This window comes from Microtus oregoni, unplaced genomic scaffold (genome assembly GCF_018167655.1).
Source record: "Microtus oregoni isolate MIOR12 unplaced genomic scaffold, Mior012 000052F_ref0000163, whole genome shotgun sequence".
NCBI lineage: Eukaryota > Metazoa > Chordata > Mammalia > Rodentia > Cricetidae > Microtus > Microtus oregoni.
In genome coordinates, this window is record NW_024543828.1 from 8,343,184 (window position 1) to 8,368,951 (window position 25,768).

Genomic DNA, 25,768 nt, shown 5'->3' on the forward strand with positions numbered 1-25,768 from the left:
GTTAGATTTGAGTCTCTGCATTATCTTCTGGCCCCGAATGTTAATTTTTAAAGAATAGTTAATGGTGACATAACTGGTAAAATACTTATTAGGGAAGCTGATTCAGGAGGATTCCAAGTTTGACATCAGGATAAGACATAAGATAGAAGGAGATAAAAGAAAACAGAAAGAAAGGAAATGAAGGTAAAGGAAAAATGAGAAAAAGGAACAAGTATGACAAGGGGGGGAGAAGAGTATAAAAGGGGAAAGAGAGGAAATAGAAAAATGAAGAAGAAAAATAAGGGTGAGCCTAATGTTAGGAGGCTGATAATACAATATAAGGAAGGAAGGGAAACAGCAGAAAGTTTGTTTGCCTAAAAGACTAGCTGGAGTTGAGGGTGTCTAAAGAAGAGAGCAAAAATCCAGTCTTGAACGTGAAGTTCAATGTCTGAATTTTCTTTTACAGCAGATGCTTTCTCCTTTTTGTGCATGACATAAAGAAACTTGTGTTAGGTAAATTGCTCCAGATGTAAAAATAACAATAGACAAGATCATATAATCAATATTCATGTCTACAGTATTTATTCTTTTGATGGTATTACATCAATTCTTGCTTTTATAAAATATGGAATGCATAAAGAATTTACACAGGGGCCATGCTAATCTTTCCTGTATCATTCCAGTTTTAGTATACATGCTGCCAAAACAAGCACCAATTCTTGCTTTGATAAAACCCTCATGCACAGATAGTTATATGTTCCTCAGGGTAGTATTTTAAACACTTCATTTTAAAGGATTCATAAAATGCCTTTGCTATATGGATGCTTGCACAGAGAAACCTAACCAGTCAGCAGCAAACACAAAAGCATTGTCTACTTCTCACATTAACAATGAAATGCATGTGTTACAACAGCCTCCGCAGAGGCAACACAACCTTGATGTTCTATTATAAACCTTTCCAGAGTTATTTTCATCTCCTCCTTTGGGGACAAAAAGACTGCTTTCTGGAGACTGGAGGGAAGGTTAAGCAGTTAAAAGTCCTCATTACTCATGCACCAGACCCAGCCTTTGTTCCCAGTACCCAAGTAGTGGTTCGTAACCATCTGTAACTCCAGTTCCAGGGACTCTGACACCCTCTTTTGACTTCCACCTATGCTTCACTGGTGATACACACTCATTTACACAGACAAACACTCATACATACAAACTAAAAATATGTAAATCTTTTAAAAATAAGAGAAAGAATGTTGTAATAGGAGCGGCGGGACTGTGTCCCCAGCACCCGGCCGCCCACATGGCCAGCTCTAGCTTATGCCCCGGAATAATTACACGGAAACTGTATTCTTTTAAACACTGCTCGGCCCATTAATCCCAGCCTTTTCTCGGCTAACTCTCACACCTGGACTAGCCCATTTCTAATAATCTGTGTAGCCCACGAGCTGGCTTACCAGGAATGATCTTAACCTGCGTCTGCCTGGAGTGGAAGAATCATGGCGACTCCCTGACTCAGCTTCTTTCTCCCAGCCTTCCGTTCTGTTTACTCCTCCCACCTATGTTTTAACCTATGAGGGCCAAGCAGTTTCTTTATTGCTTAACCAATGAAATCAACAGATTGATATATGACACTCCATGTGCCTTTTTGTTTATATCATCTGGCAATCAAAGGTGAAACAGATTATTCTCAATTGACTCCCTAATTCCTGACCCAAACGTGCCTTTTATCTGGAAGGGTAGCAGCAATATCTATGCTAATTTAACTGGTCATATGCAAAAGCATCACATGTAAGATTTCCAGATTTAGCAAACAAAAATCAAGGCTTCTCACTTAAATTTGAATTTCAGAAAAACCACCATGAAATAATAATTAGCATGATTTGTTCTAAACATTGAATAGGACAGACAAGTATTAAGATCCATAGTACATTTAAAATTCAAATTTAACTGGGCATCTTTATTTTATCTGGCAACCCTTAATGTGATTTATAAATAATGTCCAGATTACATAAACAAGAGACAGCAATAAGACCAATTTTTATCTATAGGATGGGAATCCTGCCTACTGATCACCGCTTTCCTTGAGACAAAGGAGCAGCAGATGTGGCATTTGGTGAATGGCTATCAGCTGAGTGTAACCAACGTATAGAACAATTTCAGTAACAGAAAGGAAAGTTGCTAACTCTGTTGATTTGCATAAAGTATGCTTGTGTTTACTTATTTTATACTTACTTAATTCAGACAAAAGGAGCAACTGAGATCAATTTGTGTCTTAAAATATCCTACTCCAGTCCAGGACCTGCTTCCTTCCAGAACTGCAGACACAGAGCTAACTGCCAAGCAGAAAGGTCAGTTGGCTTCATGTTTTGCAGCCTCACATTCGAAGATCAAGGAAAGGGAACCCCAACTTCCCAGTGTCTACACTTTTCATGCATGTGCCTTATTCGTGTCAGTTCGTTCTCTCCCACAGTGTGCCTGCTTATAGCAGACAGTCTCTTATAATTTCCATAAAGGCACTAAGCTATTTGCTTAGACACACACAATCATTAGCACACATTAGCAAAGACACGACTGTCATTTTTTTCTGAGAATGAAGAATGGATAAGCCCCTTGCTTCTACACAATGTGATGAGGGATAGACAAGAATCCTTAATAGTTGTGTCATGACAAAGTATCTTACAAAGGACCAAATGAGTACTGGAATCATTAATGACTTTTTAGGATTTGATGTTGCTGTTGTTGCTTTTGGGTTAAGACATGGCCTCGTGTGGACCAGGCTGGACTTAAACTTGTTATATAGTTGAGGCTGCCCTTATACTCCTGCTCCTCATTCTTCTGCCTCTAAAGTGCTGGGCCACAGACTTCAATCAACTAAAGTCACTTCATTTTTACAGAAGTGAAAATTGGTATTTCAGAATGGGTGAATTCCACATTATAGCTCCTATGGTTAGTAAATTGTTGTGTCAGAACCTAAAACCACATCTGGTTGACCACAGCTCCCGTTGTCATCATTGTAAGTTAAGCCTGAAATATTGCAAAGCTTCCCAAGGAGTTATTTCTTTAGAGAAACCTAAGCTGTGACTTTCAGAAATTTATTGTGGTGGTTTGGATTTCTGCTCCTTGCAGATTTTTGAGAAGAAATTTTCAGGTCCCCAAATGATCATTATCACATCAATTATTACTGATCATGTTAGTGAAAGACTGACATATTGCATAGGACCTTGCTTCTCAAAGTGTGGTCCATGGACCAATAGCCCTAAATGAACGATCTCAGGCCTTATCGCAGAATTCCTGAGAGAAAATCTGAATTTTAACAAGTAGCCATTGGGCTTTGTGTTCACATTAAACTTAAAAAAACCATTAAATGCTGACATAGGGTTATATATTGGAAGATAGGAATAGTGAAATTATTGTTTTGCTCATTTTAAGAAGGAAAAGAAGCCACTGCTGCAGGCTTACTGAGGCAATGAGAACCTGTGAGGAGATGATAATAGAAACAACCTCCCTCATTCACTTTGCTTTTTTTGTACACACTTGCATCATTAGCATGAACTGGATTTACAATATTCACACACCTGCTGAAGAAAATAGACACCTTAATTTGCTAGAGTGTAAGGAAACATCAGCCATCTCAGCTATGCCTTTGTAGACATTAAAAATTATGTGCAATTTCAAAAAGATATTTAAACACCCTAAATATGCGCTGCATTATCTGGCTTGTAATAGCAGTGTGATTAGCAACAGCAACGGGAAACTGCATTGAAACTGTGTTATCAGGGAAATGGCAACTGCTCCTCAGAAGGTTCCCTCTTGCTCTCCAAGGTGTTTTCTCAACAGGGAAGTGACAGCGCTGAAATTCTCAGCCTCTGGGCTCTCTGCAATAGTGTGGTAGTTACCTTTCATGTTGCTGTGTCCAAAGAAGTGACAGGATGAAACTCATGGAAGAGTTTATCTTGGTTTTCAGTTTGAATTGATACAGTCCATCATGGTAGGTAAGGCTATTACACGATGGCAAAGCTGTGTAGCTGGGACTCTCAGCTAAATGTAAAATGCGCATATTTTTTGATCACATTAATTTATAAGCAATCAACATGTTACAATAATTGTGGAAAGGGAGTTTTTTTAATTGCTTTATAAATAATACCGTTCAAAATTTCCACCTTCTCCCTTCCTCCCATTTCCCTTCCACTCCCCCACTCACCCTCCCCACTTCCTCTCCAGTTCAAAGAGAGGACAGGGTACCCTGCCATGTGGGAAGTCCAAGGCCCTCCCCCCTCCATTCAGGCTTAGGAATAGGATCCCAAAAAGTCAGTACATGCAGTAGAGACAAATCCCAGTGCCATTATCATTGGCTTCCCAGTCTGGCCCCAATTGTCAGCCACATTCAGAGGTTCCAGTTTGATCCCATGCTCACTCAGTCCCAGGCCAGTGGGCTTTGGTGAGCTCCCCTTAGATCAGGCACACTGTCTCAGTGGGTTGACCAACCCCTCGCGGTCCTGACTTGCTTGCTCATATTCTCCCTCCTTCTTCTCTTCAAATGGACCTTGGGTGCTCTAAAATGTGCATCTTCGTTGCCTTTCAAGTACCCTAAGAAGTACAGGTGAGATACATGATAGATAGATAGATAGATAGATAGATAGATAGATAGATAGATAGATATTCTAATTCAAATTTCTATAGAACTCTAAACACACAGATTTGGTTAATAACTGTATTTCATAAAAGAACATTGAAAGAGATTCATACATCATTTCAGTGAACATCTAGATAATACATTTTTTGGCTCTGCATTTTAGTTTTAGCTGCCAAGTTTACTACTGTACTTAGAAAACAGTCATCCAAAAACAAAGGGATAAGTCTGTGTTATCATAAAACTGTAGTTAGGTACTCTGACGTTTGAAGTTCATCTGATTTCCATACGCCATGAAATAGGTATCTTTGAGCTGTTTTCGGCCATTTAAAAATGTAAGAGTTGGCTTGGTACGTGAAGTGCTTCTTGTGCGAACATGAAGACCTAAGTTCAATATGTCAGCATTAAGTTCAATATGTCAGCGCCTACCCAAAAGCCAATTGCAGCGGCACATGTCTTTTCACTCCTGTGTTTGGATGTAGGGGCAGATGAATGCCAATGCCTCACTGGACAGCTCATGTAGCTGCAATGGCAAGCTCCAAGCTCAGCAAGATTCTATTGCAAAAATATAGGATGGAAAAGTTATTGAGGAAGATTATTTTGATGTTAACTTCTAGTCTCCACATGTACACATGATCAAGCACACTGAAACGTGCACACACACACACACACACACACACACAGAGAGAGAGAGAGAGAGAGAGAGAGAGAGAGAGAAATAGAGAGAGACTACACATACACATCACATCACTTCACACAAAAATACACACACCACACATACATACCACATACATCTCACACACACACACACACACACACACCACATACACCACCACCACACACACAGAGACCACACACATACACCATACATGCAACAACAACAACGTGCATATACCACACACATACAGATGGATAAATAAATGAAAGTAATTCGTGCGGCTGTTCTACAGCAGAAGTCAGTGGACCAGGTTTGAAGAGTACAGCCCCTGGAATTTAACAGCTCCTGCCAGAAGCAGATTCATTCCTGTTAACTGCCCTGTTGTTTGTAAAAGTTTCATGTGTAATTAGAAATTTGCTCATCATCAACTTTACTTTCAAGTGGAATAACTGAACTTGATTTTATTCAGCCAGTGTTTCTGAGGGTTAATTACACATGTTTTCATCAGGAAGAGCTGCAAAGAGTTCATTGACCCTGTCTTAGAGCTAGTATGTTGTCTAGGCTGCTACTCTGTTATCCTGGGCCCTGATCCAGGACTCTCCACTGATAGAAAGAGTTTCTTAAGTGCTCAACAGAAACCAGACAGAGTCAACAAGGGGTCTTTATATGGAGAGAAGAGAAGGTCATTTGGAACAACTCAGCTGTAGCACTAACAGTCTTTCCCCTTTGCTTGTCGGTGCCATGTCGCCACTCACCGCCACTCCCTATGCTGGAAGCATAGCTTCAGGACTAGTCCTTTCTCGAGTTCTGCTACCTAATGGCTCTGGAGCTGCGGACTTCTTTAAGAATTCCTCATTTAAAATCTCAACCCCCAAAGTCCCTAGACTTTACATCAGGTGACATGTCCAAACCAGATTTATCGAACTTGGATCAACTTAGCTGTAGTTATTATTATATGCCAGATGTTGAACATTTTAAGGCATGCTTTCATTTCATCTGCACAAAAGCCTGTCAGGTAAATAGTACCATCATCCTCATTTTATAGTGGGGGAAACCAAGACATAAGGAGAGTCTGCACATGTCCATGTTGAATAGCTTATCAAATGGTAGAGCTAAGATTGAGATCTAAGGTGATTGACCACTGATACAAATATCTAAGCCCAAACACTCTGTAGCCTTTCCAAAGGCCAGAATCCAATCTCTCTACATCCTAAGTTTAGTAATGGGATAGAATCAGTGTTGAGAAAAGCATAGATTTTACTCTCAACTGCTAGTCAATTGCTTAGACATTTTTTTCCTTATCCAACAAATTCTCTCTCTCACACACACAAAAATAATGAAATTAAAACTCATCTGTCTTTTGATAAGTATTTATTTTAACAACTTTTTCTTCTGTAGATTAGGATTCTAAATAGAGATATTATAAAGTATGGAATTATACACTCCTTCCACATGTATTGAATATCAGTTAATAAAAAAAAAACCCTTGGGGATTTAGTACCAAACCAAAGACACTGAGGAGTCATATTGATGGAGGAGATGTTCAAATCTCTAGGGTGAGGTAAGACTGCCACATGCAGATATCTGTAGTGATATTTCATTTTTATGTTAATGAATAAAGCTTACCTGAAGTTCAGAGAGTAAAACAGTCCCACTTGTCAGCCTTACAGAGCAGACAACAATGACACACAACTTTAATCCCAGTAGCCATAGAAACCAAGCAGTAGTGGTGCATGTCTTTAATCCCAACCCTGGAAAAGAATGTAAATCAGGAGGTGATAGGTCCCAGTCCCAGTCTCATTCTGAGATTCCTGGAGGGGGCAAGATTGCCATTTCAGACTGAGGTAGAGTTAAGAACCTGTGGCTGGCTGTTTGGCTTTTCTGACCTTCAGGATGAACCCCAATATATGTCTCTGGGTCTTTATTAATCATGCTACAGATATCTATCCAAAGGCTGTACTATCCAAAATGATAGGAACCTGCTCAATACGGCTAATGAAATTTAAATTAAGTATAATTAAATCAATTTGAAAATGCAGTTCTTCAGCTGCACTACCCACGCTTAATTACTCGATTGCCACGTATAACAAGTAGTTAGCATATTATATAGCAAAAGTAGAACATTCCTGGAATCCCAGATAGCTCTACTGGACAGCACTGATTACTGACCTGGAGAAAAAAGAATGGAAAGGACAAAAAGAGAGATACTAACAGACCTTGGATACCATTTACCAAAAGAAGTGAGAGAATGGAAAATGTTGGGATAACAGAGATGATAATGATGATAGCTAGCAAGATTGCTAGGAGAATATATAGTTGGGAAAGTCAGTGACAGAAGTGTGACAAAGATAAAGAATGAAGTGTGGATCTCAATGTCAAGTGCCACCAAGAAGACTTGAAGTTCAGGATTGAAAAATGTATTCTTGATTTTGGTAAATAAGTGGTCATTTGGTGCCACCTTGGAGGGCACTGTTGATGGAGCTAATTTCTCCCTGGTACAGCACTAGATAGGGCTAATCCCAAGGCTCAGCCAGTGTTCTCAAAGCCTGTGTGCAGATGTGGTACATAGACACATCCTTCAATTTGGTCTTTGAGAATTTGATTGTGCCAATCGTTATAATACTATGGATGGCTGTGTAGAGCACGCCTCCTAATTTGCCTGCAACTCTATGTCCTACTTAAGGCTTTTGGTCTTAGCCATTTCCAGAACAATTCGGAAGTGGGAAAGTGCTCAGAGCCCTAGAAGGGAAGTACTAACCTATTCAATGATGGAATGATGGTGATTGAGTTTGGTAATGAAACCTTTTAAAAATTCCCCAGCTTGGTGTGGTAGCAAGCCAAGGCAAGAAGATAACTGTGTGTTTAAGAGATTGGCTTAGTCTACACAGAAAAATCTAGTCTCATAAAATTAAAAATTGTGACCTTTGTCAAAATCCTTCATGAGTAACCATTAAGTTTTGAGTCACACATGTGAGAGACCAGACAGTACTGTGGAGACTTTTAAATCTCAAGCGCTGTCAGCAGTATTGGCGCACGCCTTTTTAATTGACTGAAATTTGCTCCCTGGGTTCCTCCTAGGCACACTTAACCTGCTGCTTCTGCTAGATCAGGCCAGAGAGATATTTAAATCTGTGTATTCAGGAGTCAGAGTCAAGGGTTAGTGAAGAGAGGAAAACTGGGGTTCCTAAAGTATTTGGTAAAGTCCCCAGGGAATGGAGGTAGGCTGAGTAGCCAGCCTCTGCAAGTGATCAGCCTACAGGGCTGGGCATGAGATTGGAGAAACTGTGAGAGAGGACAGGAAGGAGAGTGAAGATCACTTACTTGATGCTCAGAGTGGTGTGGCCGCTGGCCTTCCAGGTGGAGAAGGTTTCTGAATACAGGCAGTTGACAGGAAAGTGAGAGTCCTAACTGACAGATGTTTTTAGAAGTTGGGAGAAGCTTTCATTTTTGTTTAGATTGGCCCTCACTTGATTGTTCTGGGGCTTCTTCTGCCCTCCCTCCCTCCCTCCCCTTTCTTTCTTTCTTTCTTTCTTTCTTTCTTTATTTTCTAAGTACTTCTCTTATGATAGAGTGTTAGAAATTCTGTGTAAATTTAAACATGCATCCTCGTTCAACTCTGCCATTGACTCAGTAACTTGCGGATAAAGTCCCTGTAGAGCACTGTGATCTAGAAGGATACTTGGCAGCCCACACTGAGACATCCTACTAGCTCTGTGGTCTTGGACAAGGTAGCTGAGCACTCTCAGCCTCAAGGTGCTGTGAGGGGAAACCCGCTAGTCCTCTCTGTCTTCTAGCCTCCGATGAATGCTGGGAGTTTTTTTTTTCTTTAATCTCTATCACTCTGCTCCATCCATATGGGAAAGCTCCAGAAGCTTGGTTTTCCTTTTGGTTGGTTTTGAGATAGAGACTTCCATAAGATCTGAGATTCTTCTGTCTCGGTCTTCCAAGTTCCAAGATTCCAAGCATGTGCCACCACATTGAGTTTCAGAATTGCAGTTCAGTATGGGAGGTCAACACCTAGGGATTTGCCTTAGCTGCCTGCTGCTTTGTCCATGGATCAACACTGGAAGGAAGGGCTTGATGTAGAGAAACAGCTTTTTACACGCTTGCAAAGAGCTTTGATTTCCCATCTTTCCCTTTAGAAGTAGTGTACATATGAGTACGTAGGCACACAAAGACATTCTAAGTGCCTGGTGTCACATGTTTGCTTATTCCATTTATAGGGAATGCAATGGATTGATGGAAGACAGGATAAATGTGCTTAGTAATCTTCAGTGAAATGACTTTGTATCTGGATGCATTGACTGTGCCTAATTCAGAGACTCTCATATGAACATCTCTAAAATTAATAATAGTTGCTAAGGGCAACAAGTTCAAGAGCCAGAAAACTTATTTAGCTTTAGCAGTCATCTGCCCATATACCCTGACTGCACCCTCACACAACGCACTGACATGCATGACACTTTGTAGAGTTTTCAGTACATAGCAAGAGTCTGTCAAAACCTTTCATTTATACAGTCACCTGGTTAGACATTATTCAGAACAGAAGGGATGATAAGATTTTGGACTTCAGAAGTAGCAAGAAAATTGAAAATTATTGAATGTCTCAGATCTTTTTCACTCTTAGACCTACCACACAGCCCTAAATTATAGGTGAAGAATTAATACTCTAAGCAGTGACATAATTCCTCAAATTCACCAGGCTTCTGAGTAGCAGAGTTAATATGGGTCTGACTTATAAGTTTGTGTACTTTCTATTTATTCATACTGGGATTGGGAAGTAAAATAGCAGGATGTCTGACCCCTAAGCCAGTAGCTATAAGCAATCAACAGTTGTTGTGAGAGGGATAAAATTTTCCCCAGTGGTGTAGTCATTAGAAAGTTGCCCATGATCCAGAAAATAACCCTGTATCTATGCACATGCAAGTAAGCAACTTATTGAGCTAGAGAGAAAGAGAGAAAGAGAGAGGAAATATGAAAGTAGGATAAGGTGTTTGGGGAAGAAGCGCTCCAGAGGATCAACAGGAAACAAGAAAGGGTAATGGTGGTAAATATGATCAAAACATATTATGCATATTAGATTATCAAAACTTGCATTGTACTTATTTATTTGTTTTGTGGGGCCTGGAACACATGTGGACGTCAGTGGACAACTTGCAGAAGCTGGTTTCCTCTTTCAACTGTGGGGGTCTTAGGGATCTAACTCAGGTCCTCAGGTTTGGTAGTAAGTTCGTTTACCCACTGATCCATCTCACCAGGCCCCCAAAGTATATATATTTTTAAAAAGAAGGTGGCAATAGTAATAATATAGTCTCCAGAACTTGACCTTGGAGAGAGACAAGCAGCGGCACTGCCAGACAGGGCTAAAGATATCCCTCTTTTCTGTCCCCATGTCTCTTAACAGTGAGCAGGATCCTTGGAGTTGATTCTCCATATTTTCTTTCTTCTCAGCCTATATTCACACGTCATTCTTCTCTTGTTTGCTTGTCCAAGGAAACAGGTGATGAGAAAAGCACACAGGAGGTGTCTGCCGGAGCAGTGCCCTGCTTTGCTTGCTATAAATATCTCCCTCTCTCAGGCAGTTGCCAAAAATGGCATTTTATAGGGAAGGTAACCAGTTGGAAATGATGCCTAAGGAGATGTTAGGATACAATAGCTTCTTGGTGAACACAGTGCTCCTACTGTAGAAGGTTAGGGATGCGGATATCGTGAAACAGAAGTGGGTTTATTATTGGTTTCATGATGTCATCTATAGCCCATGACCAGAGGATGTACAATTAATCAGAAAGTTGCTGCTTTATTTATGAACAAAGGAGCCAGTGACTCAGACCAACTTGTATTGAAACTGAGCGCAGGCTGTATGCAAATAAAATGTTAACCCTTCCAGCTTGCACTGATTCCAAAAGCACTGTAGCCTGCCTGTTACTGCCATGTCAATCCTGAAGAGTACATGTGTAATGAAGGAACCTGCCTGCTCTTTGGGCCTGCCTGCTAGTCAGATGCATTTACATTAAGGTATATGCATACTTTCCTGAAGTGACTAATAAAGGAAATGGATGGGCATGAATTCATTCACACAACCCCATATCCGTATTTTCCATTAGCAAATAGACAAAACATTGATTGTGGATCTATCATTTCATTAGCATAAGTGATATGACCATTATATGAGATAGAACACATATATTGATTCTGGCTGTATTCTCTTAACAAAGATGAATATTTTTATTTATGAGAGCCTTATAATAAAAATGATTATTTTTTGCTGAAAAGCAACCAAGAATTAAGGGTCTGTTGTGCTGTCTCTCACACTAAGATACCTGAGGCAAGAAAACTTGGTCGAAGGTCAAGACCAGCCTGGGGTACACATTGAATTCCAGGCCAGTCTAGGCTAGAATATAGTCCTCTATTTCAAAAATATAACAGTGAATGAAAAGAAATGAAAATAAAGAAACAAAAGAAAAGGGGACAGAAGCAAAAAGAACAGAGGGCTGTGGGACTAAGATGTTTCCGGAAGAGTATCAGGAATAGAACATCAAGAAGAGACAAATGACCTGGCTGGTACCTTCTGGATGAGAGGAGGAATTTAAGATTCTTTTCTGTCATTGCTTGTTCTCGGAGAATAGACTGTTGAGGGGGCTGGGAGGGGGCAGAGAAAGGAAAAGAGAAGAGGAAAGAGGAGTGTAGACTGAAAAGGAGGGGGGAGGGGCGGGGCAGGGCGGGGCCAGACAGTCAAGGCCAGGAGAAGAGAAAATGTGAGTGAATAAACGCTGGTCCCTAAGACTAAGAGTTTTTGTATCACGTGTCAAGTCAGGCCGAACTTGAGTTTTCAGTGTTTATATCCTCCCCTATTTAGACCGTGCCTGGAAAGACTGTGTACAAAGGTTGATGGTCACTAGGAGAAAGTATAACTTCCACATACAGGGGCAGTATCTTGAGTCAGTGGATGTGCCTTGTAACACGGCAATACATGCCAGGCTCCTTTCTCTTCTGTGGGGTATATGGAGGGAGGGACACTAAGCCCTGGAGGTGTGATGGCAGAAGGGTACTAGGTGACGTCTATGGGGTTTAGGAATTGCTCACTGACTCTGTTACTTAGTTCCTACTAAGGAAAAGTCTAGTCACCATGAGATCCTAGCTGATCGGGCACATGAGACCCTGCCAGTTTAGCACAGCTGCTAACAGCAGTCGGACCTCTGCAGAACAACTGACCTGGGTTCTCAGATCTCTGTTTTCTTTGTCGTGGAGCAAGTCAAGTATCTTTGCTTCAATCCCTTTAGGAATGAGTGTAGCAACAGTCCTTCTGTCTCGACGGTGTGAAAGGAACTGAATTGGGCACTCCATGATGTCCCCCTTGTCACACGGTATATATGGTAGAAACTCAGCAAATGATCCTCCCCCGCCCCACTCACTTGGTGTTTTCATCCTACTCCCCATGTCCTTGTCCACTTCTCACTGTAATCCTCAGTCTGCCGTGCCCCTTATTAATCTAAATGCTTCCATGATGAAAGTCCTGTGTGAGACATTTTTATTTTGCTGTATTTCTTCCTGCACTTGAGCCAAGTCTGGTATACTCATTGCTAAGTCTTCTTCTACCTTATACCTATTTCTAGGCACAGTGAGTACAACTCCCAGAAAAGTTCTAGCCTTTCTTTTAAGCCTCAAAATGACATTTTGCTAATAATTGAAAATGAGAAAATACTGATTTATAGGTTTTCTCAGAAATGTACTAAGGTAAACCAGATATGGTGGTTTATATTGTAATTCAGCACTCAGTAGGTAGGAGTATTGCTGTGAATTTGAGTCAGCCTGAGTACAAAGTGAATTACAGGTCAACCTGGACTACAGAGTAATAACTTGCCTTTAAAAGATGAAGAAGGACAGGGATGGAGAGATGGCTCAGCAGTTAAGAGTGCTGGCTGCTCTTCCTGAGATCCTGAGCTCAATTCCCAGCAACCACCTGGTGGCTCACAATTATCTACAGTGGGATCTGATGCCCTCTTCTGGCGTAAAGGTGCAAATACAGACAGAGCATGCATACATAACATAAATAAACCATTAAAAAAAGGAGGAGGGAAGTAGAAAAAAGGAAGGAGGAAGGGAGGGAGAGAGGGAGAGAGACAGAGAGAGAGGGGAACAGAGGGAGAGAGGGGGAGAGAGGGAGAGAGGGAGAGGAAGAGAGAGAGAGAGAGAGAGAGAGAGAGAGAGAGAGAGAGAATAAATTTACTGAGGTATCACACTGGATTTAATTCCCCTGGAGGATGTATATTCAATATCTACTAAATTCAAAGCCTTGTAAGCATCTTTCAAGGAAACTTAGTGGCAGACATTGCACAGAAAGTGCAAGTGATGAGGGAGGGATGGAAATGGGATAAAGTTGGCAGAAGGAGCACTGAGAAAGCAGTGACCAACATAATAACATATGTGCTACAACCCAAGAGGCAAAGACTCCAGATGTTGTCCTCCAGCAACATGTGGTTAGATGCCAGGTTTGTGCAGTCAGTGTCACAATAGGCATGCAGAAAGCATTGCACCCATTGCCTGTACCTCCTTCTGTGTCTCTGCAGCAGCAGTTTGCCTACAGCTCTACTATGTCTCGGGGATACACTCAGGAAAAGACCTTATTGTATATTATAGTCCTCAAGAAAGACTTCAAGGGACATAGTCCAGCCTGGAAGTGGGCAAAGAAGATGAATGAGACAAAGAAAAGGAGGCGATTACAAAGGGCTATGTGGAGTAGACAACCGGATCACAAGGCTAGAGCTAGAAATAGGCATGGTTGGTCATTAGAGCAGGGGGGCACAAAGGGAACAAGGCACATAGGGAAGAGGGCAAGAGGGACTTCCGCAGTGCAGCAGAAAGGAGGAACTTGCAAGCCAGACTGAGCAGTGCAATGATGTTACTGTACCCCAGGCAGCCTGGCTTGCAGAAAGGCTTCACTTGCCAAAACGCGGAAGCAAGAGGATTATGATTAACTAAGAGAAAGTGATTCTTTTTCAAAGCTTTCCTCGTCCTTGTTAGAAGCGTATGACCCTGGCTTCCTGCTTTTCTTTTTCTTTTTCTTTTCTTTTCTTTTTCTTTTGTTTTTGTAGCCTGCGAATTCTCTTTGCTGCAAATTGTTTAGAAAGAAGTGAAAATGGCTGTTAGACTGCTTGGAGGAATAATCATTAGCAAATGCTGCCATCTCCAGGAAGCTGCCTGTTAATACCGGGCAGACTGCACTAGGCCAGCCTCAAACAGGCTGCCCAGTAACGCTTGCTTCTGCTTTCCACACAGCAGCTCTGGCTCAATTGGCTTATCCAGCTTGAAATTTGACTGCACAGCTGGAGGAGAGGAGAAGCTGCCCAGGGCTTCTAACGTCTGCGACTTTCAACTGCCTTCTCTTTTCTCTGGTCTGCCAGGAATGTGTAGCAAAAGTCAAAAGTTACATAAAGGACCAAAAGGCCCTTGTGATTGTTTGCTGGTGCTACCATAATATAATACTAGATGTCTTTAGCACTTCTAGAGGCTAAACATTGAAGATCAGAATGTCAGGTTTGGATTCCTCTGGGATTTCCAGGGTTTATCGAACTCAGTTGTAAAGTTTGATGAGTTTTCCTTTATGTGCATACATCCCCAGTCTTGACATGTGCTGATCTCTTCTTAGAACTGCAGTCAGATTGGCTTTAGGCCCACCCGAGTGACCCCATTTTAGTCCAGTCACCTGAAAAATACCTGTTTTCAAACACAATGACATTCTGAGCTGTTAGGGCTTCATCAACATGTAAATAGGGGTAGCACAATTAAGCACAAACTTCCATAGTGCTAACTGAATACTCTTATTCTTTCTTTGTCTGGAGATTTGTTTCCCCATTGTTCCCAGAAGAAACTAGAGTTGATCATATAGATATGGTGGACCTGGTATAGCAAAAAGTCTAGCTGCCCAGAAGAAAAACTCATAGGTGTTTAGCACAAAGAAATTGTGCAAAACTTGAAATACAGTGAGCCAATTTAATGTTGAGACAATGCTTCATTTATTTTTCTTTAATTTCACAGAATTTATTATTTAAAAAGCTTGCAAATAAACAAAAACATCACACAGCAAAATAAATGACTATACAACTTGGTGAACTTATATACAGTTGGAACAGGCATTTGGAACCAAAGCTGTGGAGCTTTACATTGAATTGTAAACTTTCAGCAGTAAATTTATTTTGTGCACTTATCAGACACAAAAAAAGATCTATTACAGAATTAAAACTAGAAAAGCAATTAGCTTTATGTCCTCTTTCATAACTCCTTCCCTTTACCTGCATTGAGTACTTCTTATCCCCATATACTTAGTCTTTCTTCTCCTCTTTTCTTCATGTTATACTGTGCTTACATATACACTTGTTCAGATATTTCATATATATATATATATATATACATATTTCTATACACTATTGACTAGATTCTACATAAACCATCTAGCAGAAACTTCATTTTAATCAGTGTAGGAAGGGTTTTACTAGTGAAAGGCAATCTGTGCCATCACATTTTTCTATGACAGCAGTCTGAGGTCAGTTATCATGATAGAGCTATAGCAGGAGGCATTCCTATATACACTGCAAATAATCAATCCAAATATCAACATTAGAAGAATGCAAAAGCTGAGGAGAAGATGAAGGAAGGATGTGGCAGCCTTCGTGCTCCTTAGAGGGCAGGAAGACATGAGAAGTCCAGAAAACAGATTAAGCAGCCTATTCCAACACTAAAGCACCATCTGGGATGAGTAGAATACGAGAGAGTCTATGTGTGTAAGACTGCTACTGTAGGTTTGGTTGTATTTTCATTGGTTTTATGTGTGTGTGCATGTGCGTGCCATGTGGAGGCCAGAGGAGTCAGATCCACCCTTGGAGCTGGAGCTACTGGCACTTGTGAGCCCCCTGAATTGGGAGCAAGGAACAAAAGTCTGGTCTTCTACAAAGAACAGCACATGCTCTTATGCACTGAGCCATCTTTCCAGCCCTGGCTGCTGTTATTCAATAGACTAAACTAGTCTTGATAACTTGGTAGTATTGGCAGCCAGGTCACATCTCAAGGCTAGCTCCATATACATCACCTCGACTGGCTATCATCAGCTTAATTCGAGTCATTTCATGAAGGAAAAATTTGTACTAACAGATGTTAGACCTAAATTCCAACATCGCCCAGATTTGGCCACGGAAATAGAAAGGTTGAGATGATTGTAGAATTCATATGCTCAACTCAAACGCTCCAGGAGTCTTACGGTTTGGTATTGTTTATTTTCAGCCGAATTCAGTTCTTAAAACTCATGCATTCCAAGTAGGCAGAGTCTTGATAAATCAGCTATGTCCTGATGGCTGCACTCTACAAATCCAAAGTATCAAAATGGAAAAGGGCTCCCACAACTGCGCCATCATTTCCACAACAAAATAATTCCTCACATATTTACTACAGCTATATTCTTATCTGATAATTGAAACTAAGTCATTGACAGTGCCTCCCCTCCTCTGCAAGTGGCGCTGCAGCTTTCATGGGTCTGACAAATGCCTGAAAGAACACACTTAGAGGAGGAGGAATTTAGACTCCTGATTTCAGGGGCATGCTTGGCTGCTTTTATTCCTCTCAGCCTGAGGTGAGGCAGAGAGGGCATGGTAGGGCAATACTGCTCACCCCATGCTAATCAGAAGGCAGGAATGGTGAGGCAGGGAGGGGACTACAACAATGGATTTTCTCCAGGCTACCTCCCTGTTACCTCCTTCTTTTAAGTAGCCTTCAACCACTGCCTTTCACTTCCTATTATTAATCCGTCAGTTCAGAGGCCCCCTTACCCAATCACAGCTAGAAATGCCCTCAGCAACACATACAGAGGCTTGCTTTTTCCAATCCAATCAAGTTAGTAATCAAGATAAACCATCATAGGGACTAAGTCACAGTAAGGGAAAAAAAAAGAGAAAACCTTCTAGCATTCAGTCTTTGAAAATGACAAAATTTCAAGACAATGTAAAAATTGAATAACTATTTCAATTTCTTAGTGCCTAGAACTATGCCTGGGATCCACTGCGCTCTCAGTAAATATCCAATGTATGAGTAACAGGATTAAACTCATAAACACAATATGAAAATGAAAATCCTGTAATACAGTCAGTTACCTAGGTACATATTCCACATTTCAAGATTATTTTCATGTTGCAGCTATAAAACAATCATCAATAAGGATGAGTTATGGGAGGTGCTGATTCAAACATAGATACCTCTGACTTTCCTGACAGTGAGAAATAGCCTCAGAGGATAAATATCTGTAAAATAAATTGCTCACAAAAATACACTTGGGATTAAATCCGTGGTCCATGCTTTGACCACAACAATGCGAAGGATTTGTGCACTTCAATGCAGTGTTAGGTGGAAGAGCTCAGCTGCAGGGGTTTGGGGGTTAGACAGCCCTATGTATGATCTCACTGATAAAAAGGTCACAGATGGGTGGTCTTGTTTCATTGGTTCTGGGTGTGCCATCTTCAGACTGCTTGTTAACACTTGAACTCCTCTACCTGCCCATGCATGCTTATGTACAAATTACAAACATCTGTATCTAATGTCTTACATTTGAATTATTTGTCAGTATACACACACATCATATTTAAATTGAGTGATGGAACTAAATATACATGACCTTGCAATATGCTCTCCTTACATCTAATTGTCCCATGGCTCATGGAAGAGTGGACAAATCTCTTATCTAATATAGACCATCATAGGTGATCAGTAATATGCTGGGCACTGCCATGCCTTATATCTGGTGCTAAATTGTGTGTATACATCTGTGTGTGTGTGTGCCTGGTACACACCCTGGCCCAAAGTAATTAGTTTTTAGTATCAGAGCTTTGTGTAGTGGTACACACCTTTAATGTCAGAGAGGCAGAGGCAGTCAGATCTGTGTGAGTGTGAGGACGGCCTGATCTACATAGTGAGTTTTCAGACAACCAGGGCTGCATAGTGAGACTGTATCCAAACATTCAGAAAGCTTTGGCCTATAGTGGTTACTTGCTACTCACTTTTAAAATAATGTTCAGCAAGTGTATTTTCCTTACCTGTACTAATGAAAAAAAAAAAGTGGGGGAATGAACACTGCGGTTCACTGTTGCAATGGATGATAACACCAGCACGCATCTTAGACTACTTTCTGACACCTCCTTCTGTCTCATGGTTCCATCCCAAGTTCTTAACTAACTTCTTCAGATTCTACATCCACATTGGATATGTTGCCCCTTATATTTTCTTAGTCACTGTATGTATGTCTTCATTAAGGTTGTCGTCATTGTTCTTTGATCAGATGACAGTTTCAAAAGTCTTTCTTCCTCTAGTTTTAAGATCTGTTACCACTCACTACATCAGACTTCATGCTGCAGCCAGTGAGATCTTTCTAAACTGTTCATCAAATCAGATGTATCCCTTGCTCCAAGCCATAGCTTCATTCCACTCTGGCATTTGGTACTCTCAAGTGTCTTTGTTGACCAGGAATTCAAAGAAGAGATGACCACTAACAACTTCCACAGCTTAATCATACATGTCATCCCTAGCATTCTGTGTTCCAGCCATCCCTAACAGCTTTGTCTTATGTCTTTGAACTTGGTCCCCATACCTTCAATCTCTAAGATTTTATAGTCTAAGGAAAACAAGCTTTCAAAATTAATCTCCAAACCCCTGCTCTAAAAATGGCTTCTCTGATCACCCTGGGGCTACGTTTGATAGCCTTCATCTGTAACTAATGCCTTGTGGTTCATTTCTGTCACTACACTTACTACCTTGTATACACAGGCATGTGTGTTGATCTCTGTCTCCTGGGAGCTAAGAGCCCATTGGGGCAGAGGCTCTTTATGATTCCTTTAGATTCTGCATGTTTATAGAACAATTACTTTCCTCCATGACTACCTCCTGCTCTTCTGTCATGTCTCAGCCTCTGGAACACTTTCTCTAACTCCAGCTTCCCAACTCAGTTAATGAGTTAGATGCCCATCCATGAAACAGAGATCTCCTTCGTATATTTGGGTTTCTTTTCCTCCCCTCCCCTCACACCCCCTTTCCTTCCCTCTCTTCTCCTCTCGTTTCTTTTCTTTCCACATTTCCCAAAGCCCAGAACTACAATGAAGGCCCTGAATCTCCATTTCTGGGTCAAAAGACTTCTTTATAGGAGGGAGGGCCTTGGTCTTGCCTGGAAGTGAAGTGTCAGACTTTGTTGACTCCTCATGGGAAGACTTACCCTTTTTGAGGTGTGGATGGGGAGGTGGGGTGCAGAAAGGTAGAAAAAGCAGGAGGAGGGGAAGGGGTGGGAATGGGGATAGCTATATAAAATTAGAAAAAATTATGTTAATTTTTTTTTTCGAGACAGGGTTTCTCTGTGGCTTTGGAGCCTGTCCTGGAACTAGCTCTGTAGACCAGGCTGGTCTCGAACTCACAGAGATCCGCCTGCCTCTGCCTCCCGAGTGCTGGGATTAAAGGCGTGCGCCACCATCGCCCGGCTAAAATTTTTCTTAATATGAAAAAGAAGAAAAAGACTTGAGTTTTGTCAATTTTTAAATACCAAGTATCCAAATCCCTGCCATTGTGAGCTGCAGATTGACTCAGGAACTTGCTCCTTGGCTAGCCCCGCAGTTCCACTCCCTGCACCACCTGGACAGTGGTTTCCCATAACGCCAAAAGCATTTGCCTTTCATCTTGACTGGGCCACCTTCACCTATTCGCTTGACCTTTTATTGCCCACCTTGTTCCCAGGTTCCTTGCTTTCTGGTGAGTGCTGGCAGTTTCCCAGACTAGGCCTTGAGAACCTGGTTTATTGCCAATGGCATGGTCTCTGCTGTTATTAAGAGGAAAGCACACAGGTGAAACCACCAGATCCTTTGAGATAGAAGCTGCTGCCTCTGCCCAGGCTACAGGAGTCTGGGGGAGACCCTGAGGGAGTGTGCTAGCCATCTCACAAAACTGCTTTACTTGGGTACGCTGGCCAAGAAGAGGAAAATGGAAGGAACTAGGCCTTGTCAAGTGCTTATATGTAAAACACTATAGTAGTTATGCAACAACACTTTTACAACTACACTGGGAGATGGGATCTCTATACTCATTTCACAGGGGAGGAAACTGAAGTAGAAATAGATGAGGAAATAGTTCATGGAGAGCACAGCTTCTAACGACAAGCAGACTCCAGAGCTTTTCTGTGTAGTTGCAGAGACCACACTTTTTATTACTTTGCCTCTTGCTTCTTGGTCAACCTAAATGGTGAATCCCACCTTCATTATGTTTCCACACAAATTGCCATATATATCAATAAAAAATACTTACTGCTTGCCCTTTCCCTAACTCCAGAGCCAAACATGCATGGAAATTTCTTTATAGGTAGCAGAACTAGGTACCTAGGCTGTGTTCCAGGTTTTGGTAGGGTCCTTTCTTTTAGAGACAGGGTTTTACTGTGTAGCTCTAGCTGTCCTAAAACTTACTATGTGAACCAGACCAGCCTTGAACTCACAAAGATCACCTGCCTCTGCCTCCAGAGTTCTGGAATTAAAGGTGTGTGCACCACACCTGCCCTATCTGTATCTCTCTCTCTCTCTTTCTTTTCATTTGTTCTATGTGTCTTTTACATCATGTATCTTGGTCCTATTCATTTCCTTGTCCCTTTGCATCCACTCTCTGCCCCTTCACCCATGCAATAAAACAAAATTTGAGAGAAAAAAGGAAAATTTAAACATCTCATCATGGACGCTGCAGTGGGACATAGTGAGTCTCATTGTAAACCCATTTGCAAATGTTCGTTGCAAAGAGCCATTGGTCTGGTTCTAGGTCTCTGGTTTCTGCTACACATCAGTAGATGCTGAGTTCTCAGTGCGACTCTTCTTGCTTATCCTGTTGTTGTCCTGGGTTGTGGAGTTCCTGCAGCTTTGTGTCTGAGGGTCAGGTCCTTCACGTGGTCCAGCAGTTCAGAGAAGGGGTGGATGTTGGGACGGGCCAAGTCATAACCCTGGATCTCTTATAGAGTTTCCTTTCTCCCTTCTTACCTTTACCTTAGCATATTCTCTGTACTGCTGTCCAAGTGACCTTTCTGGAAACAGTTGATCCTTTTACAGAGTAAAATTCAATTGTCTTTAGTAGAAAGTCCAAACTCATTGATCTATCTTGCTAAATTCCATACCATCTAGTTCTTCAGTGTTCACCAACATAATCTTATCTTCTGTGCTCACTCTTACTGCTATAGTATTACAGGGTCAGTTTATATATGACTATATATATATATGATTAGAGGTTCAGAGACTGCCTAGTGCATTCTCACACAGAAAGAGGCTCTTGGCCAAACGACAAATCTTTTTTATATTGCCGTATTCAGGGCATGCTTCTTATGTTTACAAATTTAAACTATAGAGACAATTATTTCACTGGGCAATTGTCATCAATAGTTTGCTTGTGTGGAATTCTTTTTTTTTTTTTTTTTTGGTTTTTCGAGACAGGGTTTCTCTGTGGTTTTGGAGCCTGTCCTGGAACTAGCTCTTGTAGACCAGGCTGGTCTCGAACTCACAGAGATCCGCCTGCCTCTGCCTCCCGAGTGCTGGGATTAAAGGCATGCGCCACCACCGCCCGGCTTGTGTGGAATTCTTAAACATTGTTGGATGGGATTCAGCCTCCAATTGAAATATAGTTTTCGTCCACTAGGGGATGCTATAAACACAGAAAGAATTGGTTCTTTCCAGAAGAATGAGGAACTGAAGAAACCAAGTTAAACTCTTCTGTCTTTCCTGAATTGCATGCTACTGTGGAAGGAATGAACTCTTTCATCCTGCTTGCAAAATACATATATTTCAGAACAATCCTTACTGCTAAGGCTAGTACACACACACACACACACACACACACACGTAGCACCTTTAAAAGGTCTAGGCATCAGGGACAAAGGCATATTATTGGGATGTGTCTTGAATTGATCTTATTACAAATTTTGGCATTATATTCTGTCACAGGAAGAATCAAGAGGGATAAAAGCATCAAGAGGGATAAAAGCATTCACTATATTGCTGCTTTCTCTGAGAGAATATGAGAAGACTATGCGGGGCACCAGGGGTGAGACACTAGTCAGCTCTTTTCACATAGAGGCACTGGTACCAGTTCTCTAGACACTACCTCCTACTGGTTTCTTAAAGCTGAAGCAGGAGCAGTCAACCAAACCAGTGTTTATGGATGCTGAAGTTGGTGAAAGCACAGATTTAGATAAAATCCAGTCATGTCTGCAACATCTTTGATCCTGTTTCTTTCCTCAGCATAAATCCCTTGTTTTCTTGGGTTCTAGGTATTTTAAAACTATATTCATGTCTATCTTTCCATATGGAGACCACAGGCTCTGTAAGATTATATATTTTCCATATCTATAATTCTTGCAGCATGAAAAAAGTCCTAGTATAAAGACTGCTAATATCTGTGGATTACTTGCTTATTGATCTGTTTTCAAAAAAAAAAGAATGTTGCCAAAATGTCAGAAAGGATAGTGGCGACAGTGCACAGGAGACAAGAGAATGTGCAACGCCTGACTAACGGTAGGGGCAAGGGCTACCCTTCATTGACTGCTCACAAGGTGCGGGTACTGCACTAAAGACTTTATATGAATATCTGACTTAATTGCATAAGTGTTCAATGAAGATATGATTGTTACACAAATTTTACCACTTTTTCTTTAAACCAAATTGTTGGGTTGTGTGTGTGTGTGTGTCCCCGTGTATGTAACTCTGTGTGTGTAATATATGCTGTTCTTAGATATGTCCAAGACAGCACCTGTGGCTTCTTTATCTCTGAATGTCAGTGGTGCTAACTGGACCTCGGGTGGAGGGCAGAAAAGCCAGTGGGATGTTGTCGAAGCCAGCCCCTGTGTTCACCGAGAAGAGGGTATCTACCTGCTTACTATCTTACTATCATGAGCAAAATTGGAGGGAGTTGCAGCTCCTGGGAGCAAGAGAGTGTCTGATGTGACCAGGCAGGGGTTCTGAACTTCATGACTCTTTTCCCCAGGACACCTTTGCAATGTGGAAAATAAGGGTCTTGTTCAGTCCTGATGGACTTCAAATTCAACACCCTGGGGAATGCTTTATGGAAGAGGAGAAAAAGTCATTGAAGCACTGGCCTGGAAGAAGCTTCACTACAAAGCAAGCTTCCAACCCCTTGTCTGCTTTGCACTCACTTGCTAGCCTGTGGCCCCGGACATGATCTTCACATTTGTCAGCTCTTAGCTAAATCTTTCTCACCTGAAAAGAAAGGAGGCAAGCAAGCAAGCAAAAAACAATTTTTTTTTTTGGTTTTTCGAGACAGGGTTTCTCTGTGGCTTTGGAGCCTGTCCTGGAACTAGCTTTGGAGACCAGGCTGGTCTCACAGAACTCACAGAGATCCGCCTGCCTCTGCCTCCCGAGTGCTGGGATTAAAGGTGTGAGCCACCATCGCCCGGCTCGCAAAGAACAATTTTAACTGAAATCTTATTTAATTATTATGAGGCCAAAATGAGAAAACATGTACTCCTGAAATGTGCTAGACTTTGTATTTTTTTTAAAATAAGCTGCACTTTAAAAAAAAAAAACAAAACACTATACTTGTATTATAGCTGGGCACAAGCCTTTAATCCCAGCACTCGGGAGACAGAAGCAGGTGGATCTCTGTGAGTTTGAGGCCACCCTGATCTATAAGAGCTAGTTCCAGGACAGGCTCCAAAGCCACAGAGAAACTGTTTCAAAAAATAAATAAATAAATAACAAAACAAAACAAAAAAACACCACAACTACCCTTGTATTTTTTTTCTTTCATTTTTTTGTTTATTTTGTTTTAGTTGTTGAAAAAAATTTCCTCCTCCTCCCCGTTTCCCATTTCCCTCCCCCTCCTCCCACACATTGCCCCCTCCCTCTACTTCCCTTCCCCTCTCCCTATGCTTCTCCCCCTCCCCTCACTCCAATCCCTCTCCCTCTGAGACTGAAGAGCAGTCCAAATTCCCTGCCCTGCAGGAAGTCCAAGGTCTTACAACTTCTATCCAAGTCCAGGAAGGTGAGCATCCAAACAGGCTAGGCTCCCACAAAGCCAGTTCATGTATTAGGATCAAAACCTAGTGCTATTGTCCTTGGCTTCTCATCAGCCTTCATTGTCTGCCATGTTCTGAGAGTCCGGTTTCATCCCATGCTTATTGAGTCACAGTCCAGCTGGCCTTGGTGAGCTCCCAATAGATCAGTTCCACTGTCACAGTGAGTGGGTGCACCCCTTGTGGACCTGACTTCCTTGCTAATGTTCTCCCTCCTTCTGCTCCTCATTTGGACCTTGTTTTTCAAATTATAACAACTTAAAAGGGTGGATGGCTTTGGCTATCCACCAGGACTGAGATCCCAAGTTTAATTCTCTCTGTCCTAAGGTGTAACACCCGATTTGGTGTTACACCCTCGGTACAGTTCGCGTGCCACTGTACCAAATGCAAGTCAGGCAAGGGCCTGGAGATTGAAAAGAAGACACAGAGAGACAGGGTCATTCGAAAGGAGATCAGCAGCAAGCCACTCTATTCAGCATTGGGGGAGTCCTTATCTACCTGACTGCAGCACAAGGATCTCCACCCAGGCAGGTGGGAAATTACCATATTAACAATGGAGTAAATGCCCTGCAGCTAACCACCAGGTGGGGCAGGCATAGCACAGAAACATACAGGAAGCTTAGTTAGTTGATCATAAACTGTCCCCGTGAATGCACCACAGGAATAAGGGAGACCAGGGCCCTACAGGTCCCCTTTTGTATAAATTATGAATAGGCCTGTCTTGGGTGGCATTGGATGTCAGGCAATACACCTTACCCATCATTGGAAAGTATCCAGGTCAAAACATATTTCCTGTCTTAGGTTGAGGCAGCCCCCCAAAAGCCTTTCCCTTCTTTGGCTCACTAGTCATCCATCACCGAGTTCAGCCAGATTCGTGCTGAAAGATTCTCTGGGGCAATAGCTAAGAGGACTTGCCACGTGGCAATATTGGCCTGAGCTTGCCTTTGGCTCTGGCATAATAACCATGAAGATGATGCTCTAGCACATGTAAGCATCCCTTAAGGAGACTGTGCTTGCTCAATCCTTAATAATTCTGCCCAAATTGGAGCCCTATAAGTAAGGTCTCAGCGCTGGTGAAAATAACCCTGGTATAGCTAACTAGAATAATTTTAAGAGCCAATTTGTAAATTGTCCGTGAATAACAGCAATAAGCTTATTACTGTAACATCTAGCAGTGGTCTTTAACCACAACCAAGAGCAAAATTAACTGCAATATTCATTTGTAAATTTAGCTCAATTTGAATGGCTACGGCATTTGCAACCTGCCCTGAGAAGGTATCCTTTGTGCTAGCAGGAAGCAACTGACTGACTAATGAAAAATCCAGCAGCTTTAGCTGCTGTGGCAGCAACAGCTGTGGCTGCAGATATCATGGGATGGGTAGATGGGTAGACAGGCGAGGAACAATCCTTGGCACTCGGACCACCGCAGCCAGCT

At 41.7% G+C, this 25,768-nt stretch overlaps 1 protein-coding gene and 1 pseudogene across 1 annotated transcript in view; one reads left to right on the forward strand and one right to left on the reverse strand.

Annotated features, from left to right (window-relative positions):
- Nucleotides 1-25,768, forward strand: part of LOC121437524 (fibroblast growth factor 13) — a 509,730-nt gene that overhangs the window by 355,321 nt on the left and 128,641 nt on the right. The window lies entirely within an intron of this gene.
- LOC121437574 lies at nucleotides 599-692 on the reverse strand (annotated as a pseudogene).